The sequence below is a fragment of the Triturus cristatus genome, chromosome 1_1 (genome assembly GCF_964204655.1).
Source record: "Triturus cristatus chromosome 1_1, aTriCri1.1, whole genome shotgun sequence".
Lineage (NCBI taxonomy): Eukaryota > Metazoa > Chordata > Amphibia > Caudata > Salamandridae > Triturus > Triturus cristatus.
The window spans coordinates 464,382,417-464,403,492 of record NC_140579.1 but is presented as its reverse complement, the minus strand read 5'-3'; positions in this window follow the sequence as shown (position 1 = coordinate 464,403,492).

The window sequence follows — 21,076 nt, the reverse complement described above, 5'->3', positions numbered from 1 at the left end:
TTGTAGATCTCCCTGGAACAAACCTATGGTGGCGCTCCGAGATAACCTTATGAATTATTGGCACAAGTCCGATGGCCAATAACTTGGAAGAGATTTAGAGTTGCCGTTAATCAAGGTAATAGGACGGTAGGAGCCCAATTGTAAGGGAGGTTTATTCTTTAAGAAAATCACAATATCAGCCAAAGACCATGATCCCGGAGGCCGCCCACCATTGAAAATATGTACAAATAATTCATTTATAATTCCTTTGAACTGACGGGAAAAAGTAGTATAGAATTTGGTCGGAATGTCGTCTGTGCCAGCTGCCTTTCTTTTTGCCAAGCTGTTAATGTTCAATAAGATCTCATCCCACTGAGGCAGGCTGTCTAAACTTTCCTGGATTCTTCCAAAAATGTTGAAATTGGGACTGAATCTAGATATTCATTGATATCACTCTGGTCCACCCCATTGTCAGCCGTATATAATGTTTGATAATACCTCCTAAATACAGCTCTAATTAAATCTGGGTTGGTAATCCGCCCTAGCACAGAGTCATTAATTTCTCAGATTGTGTTAGATGTTATTTGCTGCCTGGTACGAACTGCCAAATGGTGACCAATCTGCTCGCTAAATTCTTTTTGGGTTGCTGCTTTACTCATTGCTTTATCCACCAGTATATCAGTGATGGCGGCTTTAGCGGTCGCCACCCGTCGTTGTTCTACCTCCAGATTCCCAATTGATAGTTTCTCTTTTCCATTTACATCTTCAGGGTGTAACAGTTGTGCAGTTGAATAATCCCACCCCAATTCCTCCTCAACCTCATTATTAGCTGGGTTTTTCTTGAACTTTCTTCCCAGATGTCCGTTTGGGTTTCTTAGAGATGGCACCTTTCTCCTGTAGGCTATTATTACTTGAGGAAGAGCCTCCGCCATCGCTACTAGCAAATAGGCTGGTGTCAGATACCTCTGATTCCTCAGTTAGAGAAAAAAACTTTTCCCAAAAAAACAGGGATAAACAACCAGTCTCGATGATTTTTCTTTGAGATTCGCTCCCTGTAGATGCGCCGTGCTTACATTTGCTTGTCATATCTGGTGTACTAACACCCATCTCATCATTTGATTTATTGGTAGGTATATTGGGGGGCAGTTAACATTACTTCCAGTCTCATCCGCCGGGTTGGTATGTGAAGGTGTTTCAGAATAGTATTATCACAGTTTGCCAGCCAAGGGGTTGCACTTTTAGCTAGGGGTTTCTCATTTTCCTCCCTTTGTATTCCGGGTATGGCAGTGTGTGTAGGGCTGTTCACAAAGTTACTCACTTCCCCATTACCATCACCATTGCCTTGATTTTACAGTCTTTCCTGCCCAGCCTTTTCCATTTTGCTCATGTCTAGTGGTAGAAACATGCTCGAGATGGAAGGTTGCGACCTCCCTATCTCGCCAGACGCCTGTAAGCGTCGGGTAATTGTCTTTACATGAGGCTCTATTTTTTCCTTTTCCTGCTTTCCCTTCTTTTCCTGCTTGTCCCCCTTACCAGCACGAGGGTCTCCCTTAATGCCATCCAATTTGGCATCTGCGCCTTCCCGGCGTGATTGTATGGAGGTGGTAGCAGATGCCGCCGTCCATGGTTTCCCTTTTCCACGAGCAGCCATCACCGCTAACTCTCCGGTCTACGTTCTAGCCTGTGAAGCGTTGCTGTATCCAGGCAACCAGGACGATCGGAATCCGTCAGCGTGTGCGGCCCCAGCGGTTACCGTCAGCAGCAGCCACGTTAGAGACTCCCAGTAGCAGAAGTAGGAGCCAGGTCTTCCCCAGCACGAGCGTGTCCATTGCCTGCCGGAGTGGGTTTGTAGAGATCTCCGATCAGACAATAGCCCCAGCGCATAATGCAGTTTTACGGCATAGAGAAACATCCAGCAGGAGAGGAGACAGGTGAGTGGTGCCTCACTCAGACGCCATCTTGCCTCCTTCGTTCCAATAAAACTTCTGCGGTCCGTTCCCGTGTCGCGTCGTTCACACCGGAAGCAGCCCTTACTTTATACCTTCTATTATAAACCGAGAAGACCGTCAATGCACAACTAACGAGATTCATCTGAGAAACTCCATCCTCGACCCCTCCCAATCCAGATTCCGCAGCAACCACAGCACCAAAACTTCTCTACTCACCACCACAGACGACATCCGCATCCTCCTCTGTAGTATCTAATATAGAGTACTGACTAGCAACGCCTGCCAGCCCACCATCTCCTCCTGGATCCCAGTCACCACCGAAGACACCACTTTGACCATGAAAGGCATCCATTTAAGGGCCGCCACGGACCCCTGTCCGTCACACATCTACCACAGAGCCGCGACCACCATTGCTCCAGAACTATGATGCACCATCAACGCCACCTTCAAGACCGGCATCTTCCCCGACGACTGGAAACGCGCACAAGTCAGACCCCTGCTCAAGAAGCCCTCCGCAGACCCCACGGACCTCAAGAACTACCGACCCATCTCCCTCCTCCCCTTCGCGGCCAAAGTCACAGAGAAGACAGTCAATACACAACTAACGAGATTAATCGAAGAAAACTCCATCCTCGACCCCTCTTAATCCAGATTCCGCAGCAACCACAGCACCGAGACCGCTCTACTCGCCGCCACAGACGACATCCGCACCCTCCTCGACCAAGGACACACCGCAGCCCTGATCCTACTCGACCTCTCAGCAGCGTTCAACACCGTCTCCCAACGCACACTCGCCGGCAGACTCCACGATGCCAGCATACAAGGAACCGCCCTACACTTGATCCGCTCTTTCTTCACCGGCAGAACCCAAAGAATCAGACTGCCATCCTTCTTCTCCGAACCCACGGAAATCAACTGCGGAGTACCCCAAGGATCATCGGCCCAGCCCCACACTCTTCAACATCTACATGGCCCCCTCGCTGCCATCATCAGACAGCATGGACTCAGCATAGTATCCTATGCCGACAACATCCAGCTCAACCTCTCCCTCACCAAGGACCCCGTCACCACAAGACTCAAATTCTAGGAAGTAATGAAGGACGTTGCATCCTGGATGAGCAGCAGCTGCCTAAAGCTCAACTCAGAGAAGACAGAGGTCCTTATCCTCGGAACCTCCCCCTCTGCATGGGACAACACCAGGTGGCCCACCGCCCCCGGCAGCCCTCCCACCCCCACGGACCACGCCTAAAACCTCTGCATCGTTCTAGACTCCTCCCTCTCCATGAACCGTCAGGTCAACGCCATCGCCTCCAGCTGCTTCAACACCCTCCGAAAAACCTTCAAATGGATCCCCCTCCGAATCAAGAAAGGCTGTCACCCACCCACTCATAACCAGCAGACTGGACTACAGAAATTCCCTCTCCACCGGGATCAACAAGTCTCTGCTCTGCAAGCTCCAGACCATACAGAACACTGCAGCTAGACTCGTCCTCGGCATCCCTTGACACAAACACATCACCCAACCCCTGCAGAACCTCCACTGGCTTCCCGTTGAGAAGAGAGTTACTTTCAAGATACTCTCCCATGCCTACAAAAGCCTCCACAACATCGGGCCCCAATACCTCAACGAGAGAATCTCCTTCCACGTACCAAGAGAAACCTCCGATCCGCCGACCTCGCCCTTGCCGAAACCCCGCACATCCACAGAGCCAGAACAGGTGGAAGAGCCTTCTCCTACATCATGGCCAAAACCTGGAACGAGCTCCCGATCGGCATCAGACTTGCCCCCACCCTGAACAGTTTCAGGAACACACTCAAGAATTGGCTCTTTGACTGAACGGAGCTGCTCATTTCCCCCAAACCCCCCCCCCCATCCCAGCGCCTTGAGACCCTCATGGGTGAGTAGCGCATTTACAATTCCCCTGATTGATTGCTTGATTGACCAGTACAGTATGCCTTGGAATGACTCTGATAGTTTGTACTATCTAATTCTGTGTACTGACAAGTACAGTATGAATTGTAGGGGCCTTTTTACTCTGTAACATCCAATACAGTGTACTGACTAGTACAGTACACCTTCTGGTAGCTCTGCCACTCTGCACCATCTAATGCAGGGTACTGACTAGTACAGTATTCCTTCTAGTAGCTCACTTACTCTGTACCATCCAGTGCACTGTACTGCCTAGTACTGTTTACCCTGTAGTAGCGTTGTCACTCTGTACCATGTAATGCACTGTACTGACTAGTACTGTATACCTTGGAGTAGCCTTGTCCCTCTGTGCCATCCGATGCAGTGTACTGACTAGTTCTGTATAACTTGGAGTAGCTCTACCACTCTGTGACATATAATACAGTGTACTGACTAGTACAACATACCTTCCAGTAGCTCTGTCACTCTGTACAGTCTAATGTAGTGTACTGACTAGTGCTTTATACCTTTAGTAGCTCTTCTACTCTGCACCAGCCAATGCAGTATACTGTAGTGCAATATACCTTGGAGTAGTTCTGTCATTCTGTGCCATCTAATGCAGTGTACATTAGTACAGTACAGCTTAAAGTAGCTCTGGTACTGTGTACCATCTAATATAGAGTACTGACTTGTACAGTATGCCTTAGACTAATGTTGTTACTGTGTACTATTTATTGCAGTGTACTGAGTAGTACAGTATACCTGGGAGTAGCTCTGCTACATTGTTCCATCTACTGCAGTGTACTAACTAGTGCAGTATGACTTGGAGTGGCTCTGTTTCTTTGTAACATGCAATTCAGTGTACTGACCAGTACAGTACACCACACCTTCTGGAAGCTCTGTTGCACTGTACCATCTAATACAGTGTGGGGACTACTACAGTATACCTTCTATTATCTCTCTTACTCTGTATTATCCAATGGAGTGTACTGACAGTATAGCTTCTAGTAGCCCCTCCACTCTGTACCATCTAATGCAGAGTAGTGACTAGTACTGTATATCTTTTAGCAGCTCTCTTGCTCTGTTTTTCTGTACTATTCAATGCAGTGTACGGGCTAGTCCAATACGCCTTGTAGTTGCGCTATCACTCTGTACCATCTAATGCACTGTACTGAGTAGTACAGTATACCTTGAAGTAGCTTTGTCACTCTGTGCCATCTAATCCAGTGTACTGACTAGTAATGTATACCTTCTAGTAGCTCTCCTACTCTGCACCATCCAATGCAGTGTACTGACTGCTACTGTAAAATGTAATTTTTCTGTGGAAAGTCAATCTAAATCCAATGATCTTCCCTACATGGCATATTCTGAATATAACCTGAAGAGGCTGGTATGGCATTTAGCCAAAAAGGAGGAAATTATGCAAACAGCTGAGGTATTGATTACGGAATGTGACCATGGTGTTCAGGGCGATATGAATATGATTAATAAATGGAATTTTATTACAACGTCCCTTGTGGGGAAATTTGCAACTGGAAAGACTAGGAAAATTAATACCAATCTGAATATTAATAAAATATGGTTTCCTCCCCCCCCAAATTATTAAAGTTAAAGAAATTACTTAACAGAGCTGTTCGTGAGGCATACGCCCGTAGATTTTGTCAGATCTATTTAGTGTATAAAGAAAATCTGAAAGAACTTAAGAAGACCTACAAACAAGAAGTATGGAAAGCCAAACTAAAACATCAAACTGGGCTATGGAATAGTTTATTATCCGCCTCTAAGCAAAATAATGCAAAAATATTTTGGGCAGTTGGTAATCAGCTCGAAAGGGGAGGATGTAGGACTTTTTCTGTAAATATATCAGAATCCAGTTGGGTAACGTTTATAGCCAATTTGTATGTTTTACCGGTTCAGATGGGAAATCAATCAGACATGTTGGTTGTATGTGAGGTAAATAATATATCAACAACCAATGTGGAGAATGGCGAGTGTCTGGATCTGATTTCCATAGATCATGTTATTGACTTTAGTCAAGATCTACATTTTGACTTCCAAGTTGTAATCAAGTATTGACCTTGTTACGTGGGCTTCGAGCAAATGGAGCCCCTGCACCTAATGGGCTACCTAATGCCCTGTTTCGTGATAGTGACATGTGGGCCAGCATTGTGCATAATTTATTTAGGGAAGTTTTGACACTGGGGGTTGTCCCAGAATCATGGCAAGGCAGCATAGTGCAACCTATTTATAAAAGCGTCCCGGTGGCAAATACTGCTAATTATCGACTAATCTCGCTGTCTGATGCAAAGGTATTTGCTTCTACTTATCTGATAGAATTGTAAGATTGGGCTGTGCAGGAGGGTATTATTCCATTTAATCAGACTGGTTTCCAGAAAGGACAATCCACTACTACAAATTTGTTGGCCCTAACCTTACTTGCGGAGAGGGCTGTCTTGAATAAACAAAATTTATATATTGCTTTTATTGACCTTAAGGCAGCCTTCGACTTTGTGCCTCGAAACCTGTTATGTAAAAAAACTGTCAGATCGGGGTATATCAAAGAAATTGCTTAAAGCTATTATTCTTCTGTATACCGACACTTGGCTTCAAGTTAAGCTGGGGTAGGGCAATTCCTTATCAAGGAAGATTAGAACATAGAACGGCCTAAAGCAGGGTTGTGTCCTTGCCCCCTGCTTATTTAATTTATTCTTATCAGATCTTTCTCAGCATCTGGATGTTGTTAATGGGCATGTTCCTAGGATGGGGGGGTGCAAAGGAGTTACCTCCAGTATGCCGATGACACAATTCTATCGGCTTGCAAAGACTTACTACTGACTTTGATGACTATATACAATAGAATGGCCTTGAATTGAATGTTTAAAAACTAAAGTGATGCAAATTGGTGTAGTTAAACCGAAATTTAATCCCTGAAAGGCCAGAGCAGGTACAATTGATATTGTTAAAACGTAGAGATACCTAGAGGTGATGTTTGACAATTGTGTGTCTTTTAAATTTCATTTTAAAGATTTAAGGGCCAAGGCTGTGACCTTGATCCATGCTTTTAAATGTTTAAAAAAATCACTGAACTGTCAATCATATGAGTTTATTCTTAAAGTAATCAAAGCCAAGTTACAACCAACCCTCATTTATGGTTCCCCCTTTACTAGCGGGAAAGATGTGAAGGTGCTTGACCTATTAATTGTCAAGGTCTTCAAAGCAACTTTTGGGATTGCCAGGTCAGTGTGTCCGGCAGCAATAAGATTGGAATTTGGTCTCCAGAGACAGAGTCTGGTATCAAAGGGAGCTTTTTTTAAATGTATGGTCTCATTGTGAACGTCAGCCCCTGCATCTTTAGGGAATATTTGTTGGCAAGAAATAGACAAGTCTGTCTACGCGGCTAAATGGAGATCCATTATTTTAACTTCCCTACAAGATATTGGCCTGCAAAGTGCACTGTGAGATTTGAAAATGCCCAATTATAAGGTAATTTAAAAAAAAGCATATCAAAGCTGAATGGTTTATATTGGATAAAAATGCATTAGCTGAGTAAAGTTATTAATGGTATGTGATTAATTCATACCAATCCCTGCGTGTCCATATCTGAATGTTTTGTTTTCTGCAAAGTTTTCAAAAACTTTTTAAGGTTGCATATGGGAATAAACCCAACAAAGGAGGGCACTCAATCTTGGATCAAGCAGTGGCCGGATTCTAACTGTAGATTTTGTGGATGGCCACAGGAAACGCTAGTACATATAGTATGTGTATGCCCCAAGCTGATTAATCTTGGACGTTTAGTTTTGAGACCTTACTTTTTGATGAGTGGCGTGAGATCTGCTTGACAGGCCTTAATCATGTTATTGTCTGGTGAATCGGTTCCATTATTATGTCAAGTGGTAAAAATGTTAATGGCAGTTGAAAAATGTTTAATACAATAAGGCAGATCTCCACTATTTTTATAGCTTTGGTGAAACAGTTTTAATCGGCTCATAAATGTTATCACCTATTAACTTTTGTTGCGAGGGTGTTAATTTGAAATGTAACAATAGCTGTGTTACCATCACTGTAAATTGATACACTTTTATTGTTTTGATATGATGGTCGTTGCAATTATTGCACATTAGCACTTTGAAAGGTAATTTGTACAAGAAATGTATAATAGAAACTTCTCCGCTTTTGTCACTTCTGCACTTTACCATTAGCACTTTGAAATAGGACATGTGTAGTGTTTCATAGTGGAAATAAATGGTTATTTGTTAGAATATTTTTCCGTCATGTATATGGAAATAGTATGCAATGCACGCCTTCACTTTATAATGTAAAATGTGCAATAATATCCTGTAATTAAGGATGTAAGGTGGTTAGATTTGGGTTTATTGATACGTTTTTAAATTGTATTTATTGGACAGTTTTTTTTATTACGTGATGAGAAGATGTTTTGCCTGTAATGTAAATGTGTTTTTCTTGGAGTTGTAAGATGTGATTGCAATGATTTTAATTAATCAAGCAATAAAGATTATATATATCTCACTGGCATGTAATGCAGTGTACTGACTAGTACTGTATATTTTGGAGTTTCCTTCTTACTCTGTACCCTCTACCGTAGTGTACTAACTCGTACAGTATACCTTTTAGTAGCTCTGTCACTCTGTACCATCCAATGCAGTGTACTGACTGGTACTTTATACCTTGGAGTAGTTCTGTTGTTCTGTACCATCCAATGCAGTGTACTGACTAGTACTGTATACCTTCTAGTAGCTCTGTTGCACTGCACCATCTAATGCAGGGTACTGACTATTACAGTACACCTTCTAATATCTCCCTAACTCTGTATTATCCAATGCAGGATACTGGCTAGTACTATGTACCTTCTAGTAGCTCTCTTACTCTGTACCATCAAATACAGTGTACTGACTACTACTCTGTGCCATCTAATGAGGTGTACTGACCAGTACTGTGTACCTTCTAGTAGCTCTCCTACTCTGCACCATCCAATACAATGTACTGCCTAGTACTGTATACCTTGGAGTAGCTCTGTTCCTCTCTGTCATATAACACAGTGTACTGACTAGTACAGTATACCTTGGAATAGCTCTGTCACTCTGTACCATCTAATGGATTAGTACAGTACACTTCTAGTGCCTCTGTCACTCTGTGACATCTAACATAGTGTACTAACTAGTACTATATAACTTCTAGCAGCTCTCGCACTCTGTACAAGCTTATACAGTGTACTGACTAGTACTGTTTACCTTTCAGTAGCTCTGTCACTCAGTACCATCTAATGCAGTGTACTGACTAGAACAGTAGACCTCCTAGTAGATCTGTCACTCAGAGACATATATTGCAGTGTACTGACACGTGCAATATACCTTCTAGTAGCTCTGTCCCTCTGTACCTTCTAATGTAGTGTACTGAATAGTACAGTACACTTCAGTACCTCTGTTACTCTCTGCCATCTAATGCAGTGTACTGGCTAATACCATATACCTTCTAGTAGCTCCCCTACTCTGCACTATCCAATGCAGAGTAGTGCCTAGTACTGTATACCTTGGAGTAGCTCTGTACCATCTAATGTGGTGTACTTTCTAATACAATATACCTTGTAATAGGTCTGTCACTCTGTACCATCTAATGGAGTGTACTGACTAGTACTGTACACTTTCTAGTAGCTCTGTCACTCCGTACCATCTAATGGAGTGTACTGACTAGTAAAGTATTACTTCTAGCAGCTCTCTCGCTCTGTACAATCTAATCCAAGGTACTGACTAGTACTGTTTTCCTTGTAGCAGCTCTGTTACTCTGTTCTATCTAATGCACTGTACTGAGTAGTACTGTGTACCTCGGAGTACCTCTGTCACTCTGTGCCATCCAATGCAGTGTACTGAGTAGCATGGTATACCTTCTAATAGCTCTCTTACTCTACACCGTCCAATGCAGTGAACTGATTAGTAGAGTATACCTTGGAGTAGCTCTGTCACTCTGTACCATCTAATGCGCTGTACTGACTAGTGCAGTAGACCTTCTAGTAGCTCTGTCACTCAGAGCCATACATTACAGTGTACTGACTGTTACAATATACCTTGGAGTAGCTCTGTGACTCAGAGCCATCTAATGCAGTGTACTGACTAGTACTGTATTACTTCTAGCAGCTCTCTCACCCTGTACAATCTAATCCAGGGTACTGACTAGAACTGTTATCTTTGTAGCAACTCTGTTGCTCAGTACAGTGAATTAGATGGTACAGAGTGACAGAGCTACTCCAAGGTATACCGTGCTAATCAGTACACTGCATTGGATGGTGGATGGTAAGAGAACTACTAGAAGGGATACAGTACTAGTCAGTACCCTGAATTAGATGGAATATAGTGACAGAGCTACTCCAAGGCGTACTGTACTAGTCAATACTTTATAATAGACAGTACAGAGTAACAGAGCTACTATAAGGTATACAGTGGTTCGAGGCATGTGGGCTGCTGAATTCATATCTGTGCATAGATCGCCGCCTAGTGTTGGGTCCGGATGTTTGCACGTTGTTGTCCTGGAAGAGTCTTCGAAGTATCCTGAGATAGGTGACTCCTCCCCTGGACCACAGTGCGCATGGGCATCCTCTCCATCCCCAGATGGTTTTTTTCCGCCATTGGGTTTGGATGTGCTTATCTTAGCTCAAGTTAGGAAAATTTCGTTTAAGGCCAAAAGGCCTTTAGTTTTCGTCGGTACTGTTCCCGCTCGGTGTCGACAGCTTTCTTACTTAGTTTAGAAACTTCTTCCAGTTTTTCGGATCCGTTTAATCCGACCATCGACCTTACATCGACGATGGAATCGAGGACCCCATTCAAGCGGTGTCCTTTATGCCACGCCAAATATCCACACATCGACGTCCACCCGGTGTGCAACAAATGCCTCTCGCCGGATCACGACGAATCGACATGTATGGCCTGTGCCCGATTCCGATCCAAGAAGACTCTCCGGAATCGACGGGCAGCGAGATTAGAAGCGCAGCAATCGGCACCGGCCCCGGCCAACATCTTCAGCACCGAGGACGAAGATGTTGAAAGCGTGGAAGAAATAAACTCCAGCCCCGCTTCCGAACACGATTCCCGATCGGAAGACACCGATGAAGCGCTTTTTCACAGGGAAGAAGCCGACGACGAGGTAGGAGACTACGATGAGGCCTTTGGGGCCGAAGAAGATAGCTCTGGTGAAGAGCAGGGCCTACCCGTCGAAACGGAGGCTATCAAAGTGCGTCATTCTACGGCTCCGGTCAAGGGATCGCCTCCGGGCCTTACCCGAGATCAATCCAAAAGTTCTTCGGCCCCGCCTTCAGGCCCGGCCTCGAACATCCAGCAAGAGCCATTATTACCGAAAAAGACTGGTTTCCCTTCAACGAAACCGAAACCAATCGTCGCACCACTTCCACAGAAACTGAAAGTGAAACTGGCAGTGGTCGGCTCGAAGCCCTCGAAGACCTCCACTCCTTCGACGCCAGCACAGACCATCGGCTCCGAACGCACTAAACGGGATTTCGGCGCCGGACTCGCTGCAGCGGATGTCGGTACCGACCCAAAAAAGAGGGCCGTCGGTCCCACAAAAGCGCCTCGGCCCCCGGCACCGAAGCAGTCGGCCCCGACCACCAAAGTTAAGATGGCCGCTCCATCGGAGTCCACTTCGAAGGCAGCGACACGGGTCAGGTCATCGACTCCATTGACCGCTACTACCTCTCCTCGAATCGATGAGCCTGTGGCTCCGAAGCAGTCAACGCCTACCTCTACGTAACCACTCGGCACCAAAGAACCTTCGGCGTTCTCGGTGCGACAAGTTGCGGCGTCATTGCAACGCATCAAAGAACGGGCAGCCCTCCAGTCCACGTCGGGCCCCGACCCGAAAAAGGCTCCAAAGGCACCTCCGGCACCAACCAACATCACTTTTGGTTTGCCGCCGTCCACGGCACCGAAGATGTTCGAGATCCGAACACGTGTCCGCCAGACGAGGTCCCCATCTACTGGACACTCTCCTACTGAGCCTTCACCGTCCCAATTCATCGATGCCGACACCGGCAGACTCATGCTCCGAAAACGGAAGGCCACGCCAGAGCAGGCCTTGGACTCTTACAGAATCCCTCTGAAGCAGAAACTGCCAGCAGAGTCGGAACCGGTTCTATACGAACGCCTGCATACGTCCTATCCGGATCCCCAGTCCTTTTCTCCGACGCCCTCCGACACGGACGTAATGGAGGATTACATAGGTGATGATACCACCTACCCTAGGGATATAGATCCTGAGGAGCAGCAGGACCCAGATCAAGCTCGGGATGACCCTGCAGACCTGGGTGCCGCAACAGATACCCAGGACACGCAGCTTTACGGCGCAAAAACTTCTCCCACAGAGGACACTGCTGCCTTCAATGCCCTCATAGAACGTGCTGCAGCCAATCATGGAGTGCAACTCGACTCTGACACAGTTGAGGACGACTTCCTGGTGGACACTTTCGCCTCCTCTGAGAGGACTGTCAAGACTTTGCCCATGTTGAAAGGTGTTCTCAAGCCAGCAAAGGACATTTTCAAGGAAACAACCAGGGCACGGGTGCTGAACCCCAGGATTGAAAAAAAATACAAACCTGCGCCCGGGGACCCTATGTACATTAGAGGTCAGTTACCTCTGGACTCCATGGTGGTTGCTAACGCTCGCAAACGAGCACACTCGCAAACAACAGGTGATGCTCCTCCCCCAGACAAGGAGTCCAAAGTGCTGGAGACCTCAGGCAAGAGGATTGCAGCTCAAGCAGCAAACATCTGGCGCATTGCCAATACACAGGCCCTCCTGGCTCGCTACGATCGTTCACACTACGACACACTAAAGTCACTACTCCAACATCTGCTAGACGAATACAAAGAGGCAGCGGAGCTCCTCATCAGAGAGGGACAACTTCTTACAAACGCATCCATTAAGTGCGCACTAGATGCTGCCGAGACAGCTGCGAGGGCGATAAACACCAGCGTCATGTTACGCCGACACGCTTGGTTACGAATCTCCGGATTCAAACCAGAGATTCAAAACAACATCCTAAATCAGCCAGTCAACCCTGACTACTTATTCGGACCAGAAGTTGACACCACCTTAGAAAAGATAAAAAAGGACACTGACACTGCAAAGTCAATGGGGGCTCTGCAAACGCAGACATTTCTTAGTGGCTCCTTTCGTCGCCCCGGGAATAGGGGAGCAGCTAGAGGACAGGGGTCACAGCAGCCATACAATAAAGGGGGCACACAGAGTACCTACGATAAAAACAACAGAGGTGGATATCGTGGCTCCAGCACCAAGGGCAGAGGACGCGGTTACGGCAACACCAGGTCCTCACCCAAGAACAAACAGTGATGCCCTCTCCCTTCCCTCCGACCACAGAACACCTGTCGGGGGGAGACTCCAGCGGTTCCTGTCCACGTGGAAAGCCATCACCACGGACAGGTGGGTCAGGGATATTATCCAGCACGGTTACTGTCTCGAATTAACCTCCACTCCACCCACAATACCGCCAAAGCACCGTCCTATGTCCGCAGAGCACTTAGCATTATTGCAAAAGGAAGTGCTAAGTATGCTGCAAAAAGGTGCAATAGAGGTCGTGCCCGTCAACCAGCAGGGGACAGGGGTGTACTCCCTGTACTTCCTAATCCCAAAAAAGGACGGGTCGCTCAGACCTATACTAGACCTCAGACCCCTCAACCACTACATTCTGTCAGAGCATTTTCATATGCTCACCCTACAGCAGGTTCTCCCGCTGCTCAGCCAGGGAGACTTCCTAGCCACACTAGACCTCAAAGATGCGTACTTCCACATACCCATCACACAGGAAATATCTCAGGTTCACTATTCAGGGACAGCACTATCAATTCAAAGTCCTCCCCTTCGGCATGACAACAGCACCCAGGGTTTTTACCAAGTGCCTAGCTACAGTGGCTGCACATCTACGGCGACGACACATTCACGTCTACCCTTACCTGGGCGACTGGCTTGTTCAGGCAAAGTCAGCCCAGCAATGTGCCAGCCACATGTCCCTCACCATTCACCTCCTTCACAGTCTGGGATTCTCACTAAATTACCCAAAATCACATCTACAACCCGCACACGTACAACAGTACCTGGGCGCGACCATAGACACTCTGGCAGCCACAGCTCAGCCAAATTTAGTGAGGATCAACAGCATGCAACTGCTGATCACAAAGTTCAAACCACAACACTCCCTTCCTGCGAGAGTGTTCATGCAGTTGATAGGCATGATGGCCTCCTGCATTTTCATAGTCCCGCACGCGAGACTACATATGCGCCCGCTTCAGGAGTGCTTAGCACGTCAATGGAATCAGGCTCACGGGCAATTAAAAGACCTAGTGTTGGTGAGCGGTCGGGCATACAACTCTCTGCATTGGTGGAATCCACAAAACCTTTGCAAGGGCCGACCGTTCCAAGAGCCTGTTCCACAAATAATACTGACGGCGGACGCGTCTCTCCAGGGATGGGGAGCTCATGTACTCAATTACACAGTGCAGGGACTATGGACAACACAGCAAAGGAAGATGCACATCAACCTTCTGGAACTGATGGCAATCTTCCTGGCAATGAAGGCATTCAAAGTACACTTGTGCAACAAAGTCGTGTTGATCCGGACGGACAACATGACTGCCATGTACTACATACAGAAGCAGGGAGGAACACACTCTCCACAGTTGTCTCATCTGGCTCAGAGCATGTGGAAGTGGGCCATTCAGAGGAACATATTCCTCATGGCGGAACACCTCCCGGGCAAGGACAACCAGATGGCGGATCTGCTCAGCAGACCCAGCCACCAGATGCACGAGTGGGAGCTACACCCATCAGTACTCCAACCGTACTTCCAACAGTGGGGTCATCCAGAGATAGACCTATTCGCCACAAACGAAAACGCAAAATGCCAAAGCTTTGCCGCCAGGTTCCCACATCCACAATCGCAGGGCAATGCGATATGGATGAACAGGTCCGGCAGATTTGCGTAAGCTTTTCCCCCAGCGCCATTAATACCGCTGGTGGCACGCAAACTGCGACAGCACTCACTGACGCTCATCCTAGTTGCTCCAACATGGGCGCGCCAGCCATGGTACACCACCTTTCTGGAACTTTCCGTGGTGCCGCATCAAAGGCTGCGGATAAAACCTGCACTCCTAACGCAGAGCCATGGCGAAATTCAGCACCCAGATCCGCAACAGCTGAACCTGGCAATCTGGCTCCTGAAGTCTTAGAGTTTGGCTACCTAAACCTGCCACCTGACTGTATGGAGATCATCAAGGAGACCAGGAGACCCACTACCAGAGCTTGCTATGCAGCTAAATGGAAGAGGTTTGTCATTTACTGCACCCACAATGACATCAACCCGCTAGACGCATCCATTCAAAACATAATCTGTTACCTCTTACACCTATACCGATGCAATCTGGCATACACCTCAATACGCATCCATTTAACTGCAATAGCAGCCTATCTCCAGAACAGGCAGCACCTCTCTTTATTCAGAGTGCCTGCCATCAAAGCTTTCTTGGAGGGACTTAAACGAGTAATTCCCCCAAGACACCCACCAGCACCAGTGTGGAACCTCAACTTGGTCCTCACCAGACTAATGGGTCCACCCTTCGAACCTCTCCACTCATGTGAGATTCAATTCCTCACCTGGAAAGTAGCTTTCCTAGTCGCAATCACTTCGTTAAGAAGAGTTAGTTAACTCCAGGCACTAACCATTCAAGAGCCATTCATACAGGTTCACGCAAACAGGGTCGTACTGCGTACCAACCCCAAATTCATGCCTAAAGTAATATCGCAGTTCCACATGAATCAAACTATTGAACTGCCTGTTTTCTTTCAGAATCCACAAAATGTCGCTGAAAGAATGCTCCATACACTAGATGTAAAGAGGGCCCTCATGTACTATATTGACAGAACTAAAGACTTTAGGAAGACAAAACAACTTTTCGTTGCCTTTTCTCCACAACACAAAGGCAACGCCATCTCCAAAGCAGGTATAGCCAGATGGATCATTAAATGTATTCAAATTTGCTATCAAAAGGCTAAACGCACATTAACGATTCCCCCACGAGCCCACTCAACGCGTAAGTTAGGGGCATCCATGGCTTTCCTGGGAAACATTCCTTTACAGGAAATATGTAGAGCAGCCACATGGTCCACTATACATACATTTACCAAACACTACTGTGTAGATGTACACTCAAAACAGCAGGCAGCTGTAGGACAGGCTGTTCTCAAAACTCTTTTTCAGACTGCTGCAGCTGGCACTGGTAGCCGCCGCTAATAGGAGGTACTGCTATGTATTCTATGCACAGATATGAATTCAGCAGCCCACATGCCTCGAACTGAATATGCTACTTACCAGTATGCATCTGTTCTTGGCATGTAGGGCTGCTGACATTCATATCGCCCACCCTCCTCCCCGGCGCCTGTAGCAGCTGCAGCTCTCAGAATTACTGTATAGCATGGTCATCACTTCCTGTATCTACTCCATCACTGCCACAATGGTGAAAAACAATCTGGGGACGGAGAGGATGCCCATGCGCACTGTGGTCCAGGGGAGGAGTCACCTATCTCAGGATACTTCGAAGACACTTCCAGGACAACAACGTGCAAACATCCGGACCCAACACTAGGCGGCGATCTATGCACAGATATGAATGTCAGCAGCCCTACATGCCAAGAACAGATGCATACTGGTAAGTAGCATATTCACTACTCTGTACACTGCATTTGATGGCACAGAGTGACAGAGCTGCTCCAAGGTATAGAGTACTGACAATTACTCTATACCTTGGAGTAGCTCTGCCACTTTGTGTCATCTAATGCAGTGAACTGACTAGTACAGTGTACCTTCTCGTAGCTAGCTCACTAGTGTACTGACTAGTACTGTTTCCTTGTAGTAGCTCTGTCACTGTACCATCTAATACAGTGTACTGACTAGTACAGTATACCGTGGAGTAGCTAGTACAGTGCCCTACCTGCTCTCCGCTCTATGTAGCGCTGTTCGGTGTAGTGTGTGCTCTGGATGAATACGCGCTTTAGTGTAGTGAGCAGTATAGTGCCGGTGCACTTTAGTGCAGTGAGCAGTCTAGTGCCGCACGCTTTAGTGTAATGAGCGGTCTAGTGCTGTGTGCTTTAGTGTAGTGAGCAGTCTAGTGCCGCGCGCTTTAGTGTAGTGAGCAGTCTAGTGCCGCACGCTTTAGTGTAGTGAGCGGCCTAGTGCTGTGTGCTTTAGTGTAGTGAGCAGTCTAGTGCTGCGCTCTCTAGCGCCGCGTGCTCCTTCCAGATGTGATGTACATTAATCATATGTAAAACAGAAGCAGTAATTACAGCCTTTCTTTGTGTCGTTAAATCTCTAATTGTGAATCTCTTCTCTGCAGTGATGGTGACTCTGGATCCTCACACGGCTCATCCTCGGCTCCTCCTGTCTGAGGGGCGGAGACGTGTGAGAGAGACGGGCACAACACAGTCCCTGCCGGACACCCCCAAGAGATTCACCTCCTGGCCTTGTGTGCTGGGGAGCGAGGGGTTCACCTCCGGCAGGGGGTCGCAGCAGAGTCTGTGAACAGGAAGGGACACTTCACATGGTCACCTGAGGGGGGAGTCTGGGCTGTGGAGAGGTGGGGGGGTCATTACAAGGCTCTCACCTCCCCTCAGAGCCCTCTGTACCCTCGTGAGAAGCCCCTGAAGCTGGGGGTGTATCTGGACTACGAGGGGGGGCGGCTGTCCCTGTACAATGCTGACTCCATGGAGCTTCTCTACTCCTTCCCACAGGCCACCTTCACAGAGAGGCTCTTCCCGATCTTTGGTTTCGGTGGTCTCTGCCTCTGGAACGGAGCGGAGCTGAGGCTGGTGTGAGCCCCTCACCCCTCCCCCTCAACTGTCATCCACGGTTCAAACTCCAACATTCCAAAGGACCTTCTTCACAATGTCCCTCTCGCCTGTTACCATGACAACCAGAAGCCTCACGTGAAACTATGTACCTTTTTAAAACAAGGCCAGACAATGTTTGCCATGTGAATCATTACCAAACCACATGTAACATATGATAAAGTCTCTGCAGAATTAAACAAGCATTGGCATAGCCAATAGGTCTCGCCTTTGGGACCTTAGAAGTGTTTAGGTATGTTGTAGAGCAGTGTGGCTGCTGTGCTCCGTACTGCAAACTTGGTGTCTAGTGCAGTGACGTGGGGCAGTGGCATGGTGGGGTGTGTTGTTATAAGGTGAGTTTTGGTGGGATGCATGTGGGCAGTGTGCTGGGGTGCATGTGGGTGGCATATGCATCCTTACAACAAAAATCACCAATTGTAATTAGATTAATAATACTTGTCTGCAAACTATTGAAAGGGCAATAAGGGTGAATGTAATATGCATGGCCCCATGGACCAATCTAACAAGTTACCTTCACATTTTTATTGTCGCCTGACAACATCTGCACACGCAAGGACATGTTCTTTGCAGAAGCCATCTTAATCCTCCTCGCTACTTTAGCATCAGTGGAAACAGCCACTGGATAAAACTCCGATCTCTCTCCCGCAGACACATTATTTGCCAAGGTTATTTTTACATTTCTATTGTTGCCTAAATACCTTTAAACACACAAGGACATGTTCTATGCAGCAGGCATCTTCATCCTTTGCGCTACTTTAACATGAGCCGAAACAGTCACAAGATAAAACTTCCTATCTATCTCCTGCAGAAACATTAATTGCCAAGGTTACCTTTACATTTTTAGTGTTGCCTGAAAACCTCTCCACACACAAGCGCATGTTCTTTGCAGCAGGGCTCTTAATCCTCTGCTTCACTTTAACCCCTTGTGTGCCACGCCCTTTCCCCGCCCTGTGCCGGGCGTTGCATTAGCGGGCGGGGTTCATGACGAGCTGGACTCGTCATGGGCACAGCGCAACCGCGGCCCATGACGAGTCCAGCTCGTCATGGGCACAGAAGGGGTTAACATGAGTCAGAACAGCCACTAGATACAACTCTAATGTCTCTCTCCAGTAGGAACCCTAATCACCAAAGTGACCTTTACAGTTTTATTGTCGTCTGAAAACCTCTTGACACACAAGGACATGTTCTTTACAGCAGACATCTTAATCCTCTGCACTACCTTAGCATCAATGGAAACAGCTACTAGATAAAAGTCCGATCTCTCTCCAGCTGGAACATTAATCACTAAAGTAACCTTAAACAGTTTTATTGTTGCTTGAAAACCTCTGAACACACAGAAACATGATCCTGTGCAGCTACTTTAGCATGAGAGGAAGAAGCCACTAGATAAAACTTCCACCTCACAAGTTACCGTTACAGTTTTATTGTTGCCTAAAAACCTACAGACACACAAGGGAATGTTCTTTGCAGGAGGCATATCAAACCTCTGCGCTACTTAAACGTGAGTGGGAACAGCCACTACATAAAACTCTTATCTCTCTCCAGCAGGAACATTAATTGCCAAAGCTACCTTTACATTTTTATTGCTGCCTGAATACTTCTGAACACACAAGAACATGTTCTTTGCAGCAGGCATCTTAATCCTCTGCGCTACTTCAGCATGAGTGAAAACAGCCACTAGATAAAACTCCCATCTCTCTCCAACTGGAACTTTATGTCAGGAACCACGGAACAGCGCACCGCCGGCCAGGACTTTCTAATGGCCGAGTACGTTTCCCTGATAAACTACACCTCCCGTCGGGCGTTGCGAGAGACGCAACACGTGACTCGCGTCACGCCCGTCGAGGACGTAAAAGGGGAAAGGTCGAAACCGTCGGAGCCGATAATTCTGATATTCCGGAAGCGACCAGGAAGCGCGGAGGATCGGTGACGAAGACACGGAGCCAGCCCGAGCGAGAGAGGAGGAAGCGGAACGCCAGATTCAAAAACCCCGAGGTAGGCGTGTCTGTGACCGAATTATTCTCTCGGCTCTACCGCGAGCTAATCCGAGGAACGAAGTACACTAATTCGTTGAGGAGAAGCTCCCGGAACATTTGCTTTAGTATAGCCCCTCTGTTGGAGAGACCGGCTGGTCTCATGCAGAGGAGCGGTGACAACCTTTTGACCAAAGTCCACGTACCGTGAATACTCGCTAACGAACAAGTCAGTTCGTGGAGCGTGGAAGAACCAACGGAACTATATTCCTATGGGTACTAGATGCAGCCTGTGGGAACCTAGTATTGTGTGAATCACAATTCGTACGCCCTCAAGAGTGCTGTAACGAATGAGGGGAGTACGGTGGTGCTTAGAGAATTGCTGGCATAGTGCGTCGGGCGATCAGTCAAGCCCCCACCGCCAGTCCTCATCATTGTTTCTTTTCTATTTTTTATGCAGACATACGAGAGAGCGTCCAGACAGGGTGGTGTTACCTCCAGTGGCTTAGAACATAAACAGGTTACGCAAGTGGGTACAAGTAACATAAGGTTCTGTAGAAATGTCCTGTTCCCTGTGTTGGCGCTAAGGCGATGCTTTATACCTCTGTTCTCCCTTTTGTATTTGTACTAGTTGCCTGAGTCCACTGGTCACTGCCTCTTGCTCTCCCATATATGTCTTTGACGTACCTTCTTTTCCTTTACAGGTGAGGGGGCAATTTAGGTTGGCAAACGCTGATGTTTAAGATAACGCAAGTGTTTCAGTTTACTCAGACCAGGGTCTCATAGGTGTCTTGTGTTCTTTTCCTTTTCAGATCTCCCTCCCTGCCGTCCCCATCCTTTCCTTCCCCCGCTCGATCACCCCAAAAGTCCGTGTACTCACACACGCCGGACTTGGGGTCATCCAGAGGTGGGCCCCCCTAGAGCATCAACACAGCCCCGGGGACATCGGAACGGAGGAACCTGACACTTTATTCGCCAAAGTTACCTTTACATTTTTATTGTTGCCTGAAACCCTTTAAATACACCAGGACATGTTCTTTGCAGCAGGCATCTGAATCCTCTATGGTACTTTAGCATGAGAGGAAACAGCCACTAGAAAAAAATCCGATCTCTCTCCAGCAGGAACATTAATCGCCAGTTACCTTTACATTTTTATTATTGCCTGGAAACCTCTGAACACACAAGGACATGTTCTTTGCAGCAGGCATTTGAATCCTCTATTGTACTTTAGCGTGAAGGGAAACAGCAACTAGATAAAACTCCGACCTCTCTCCTGCAGGAACATTATTCGCCAAAGTTACCTTTACATTTTTATTATTTCATAAAACTCC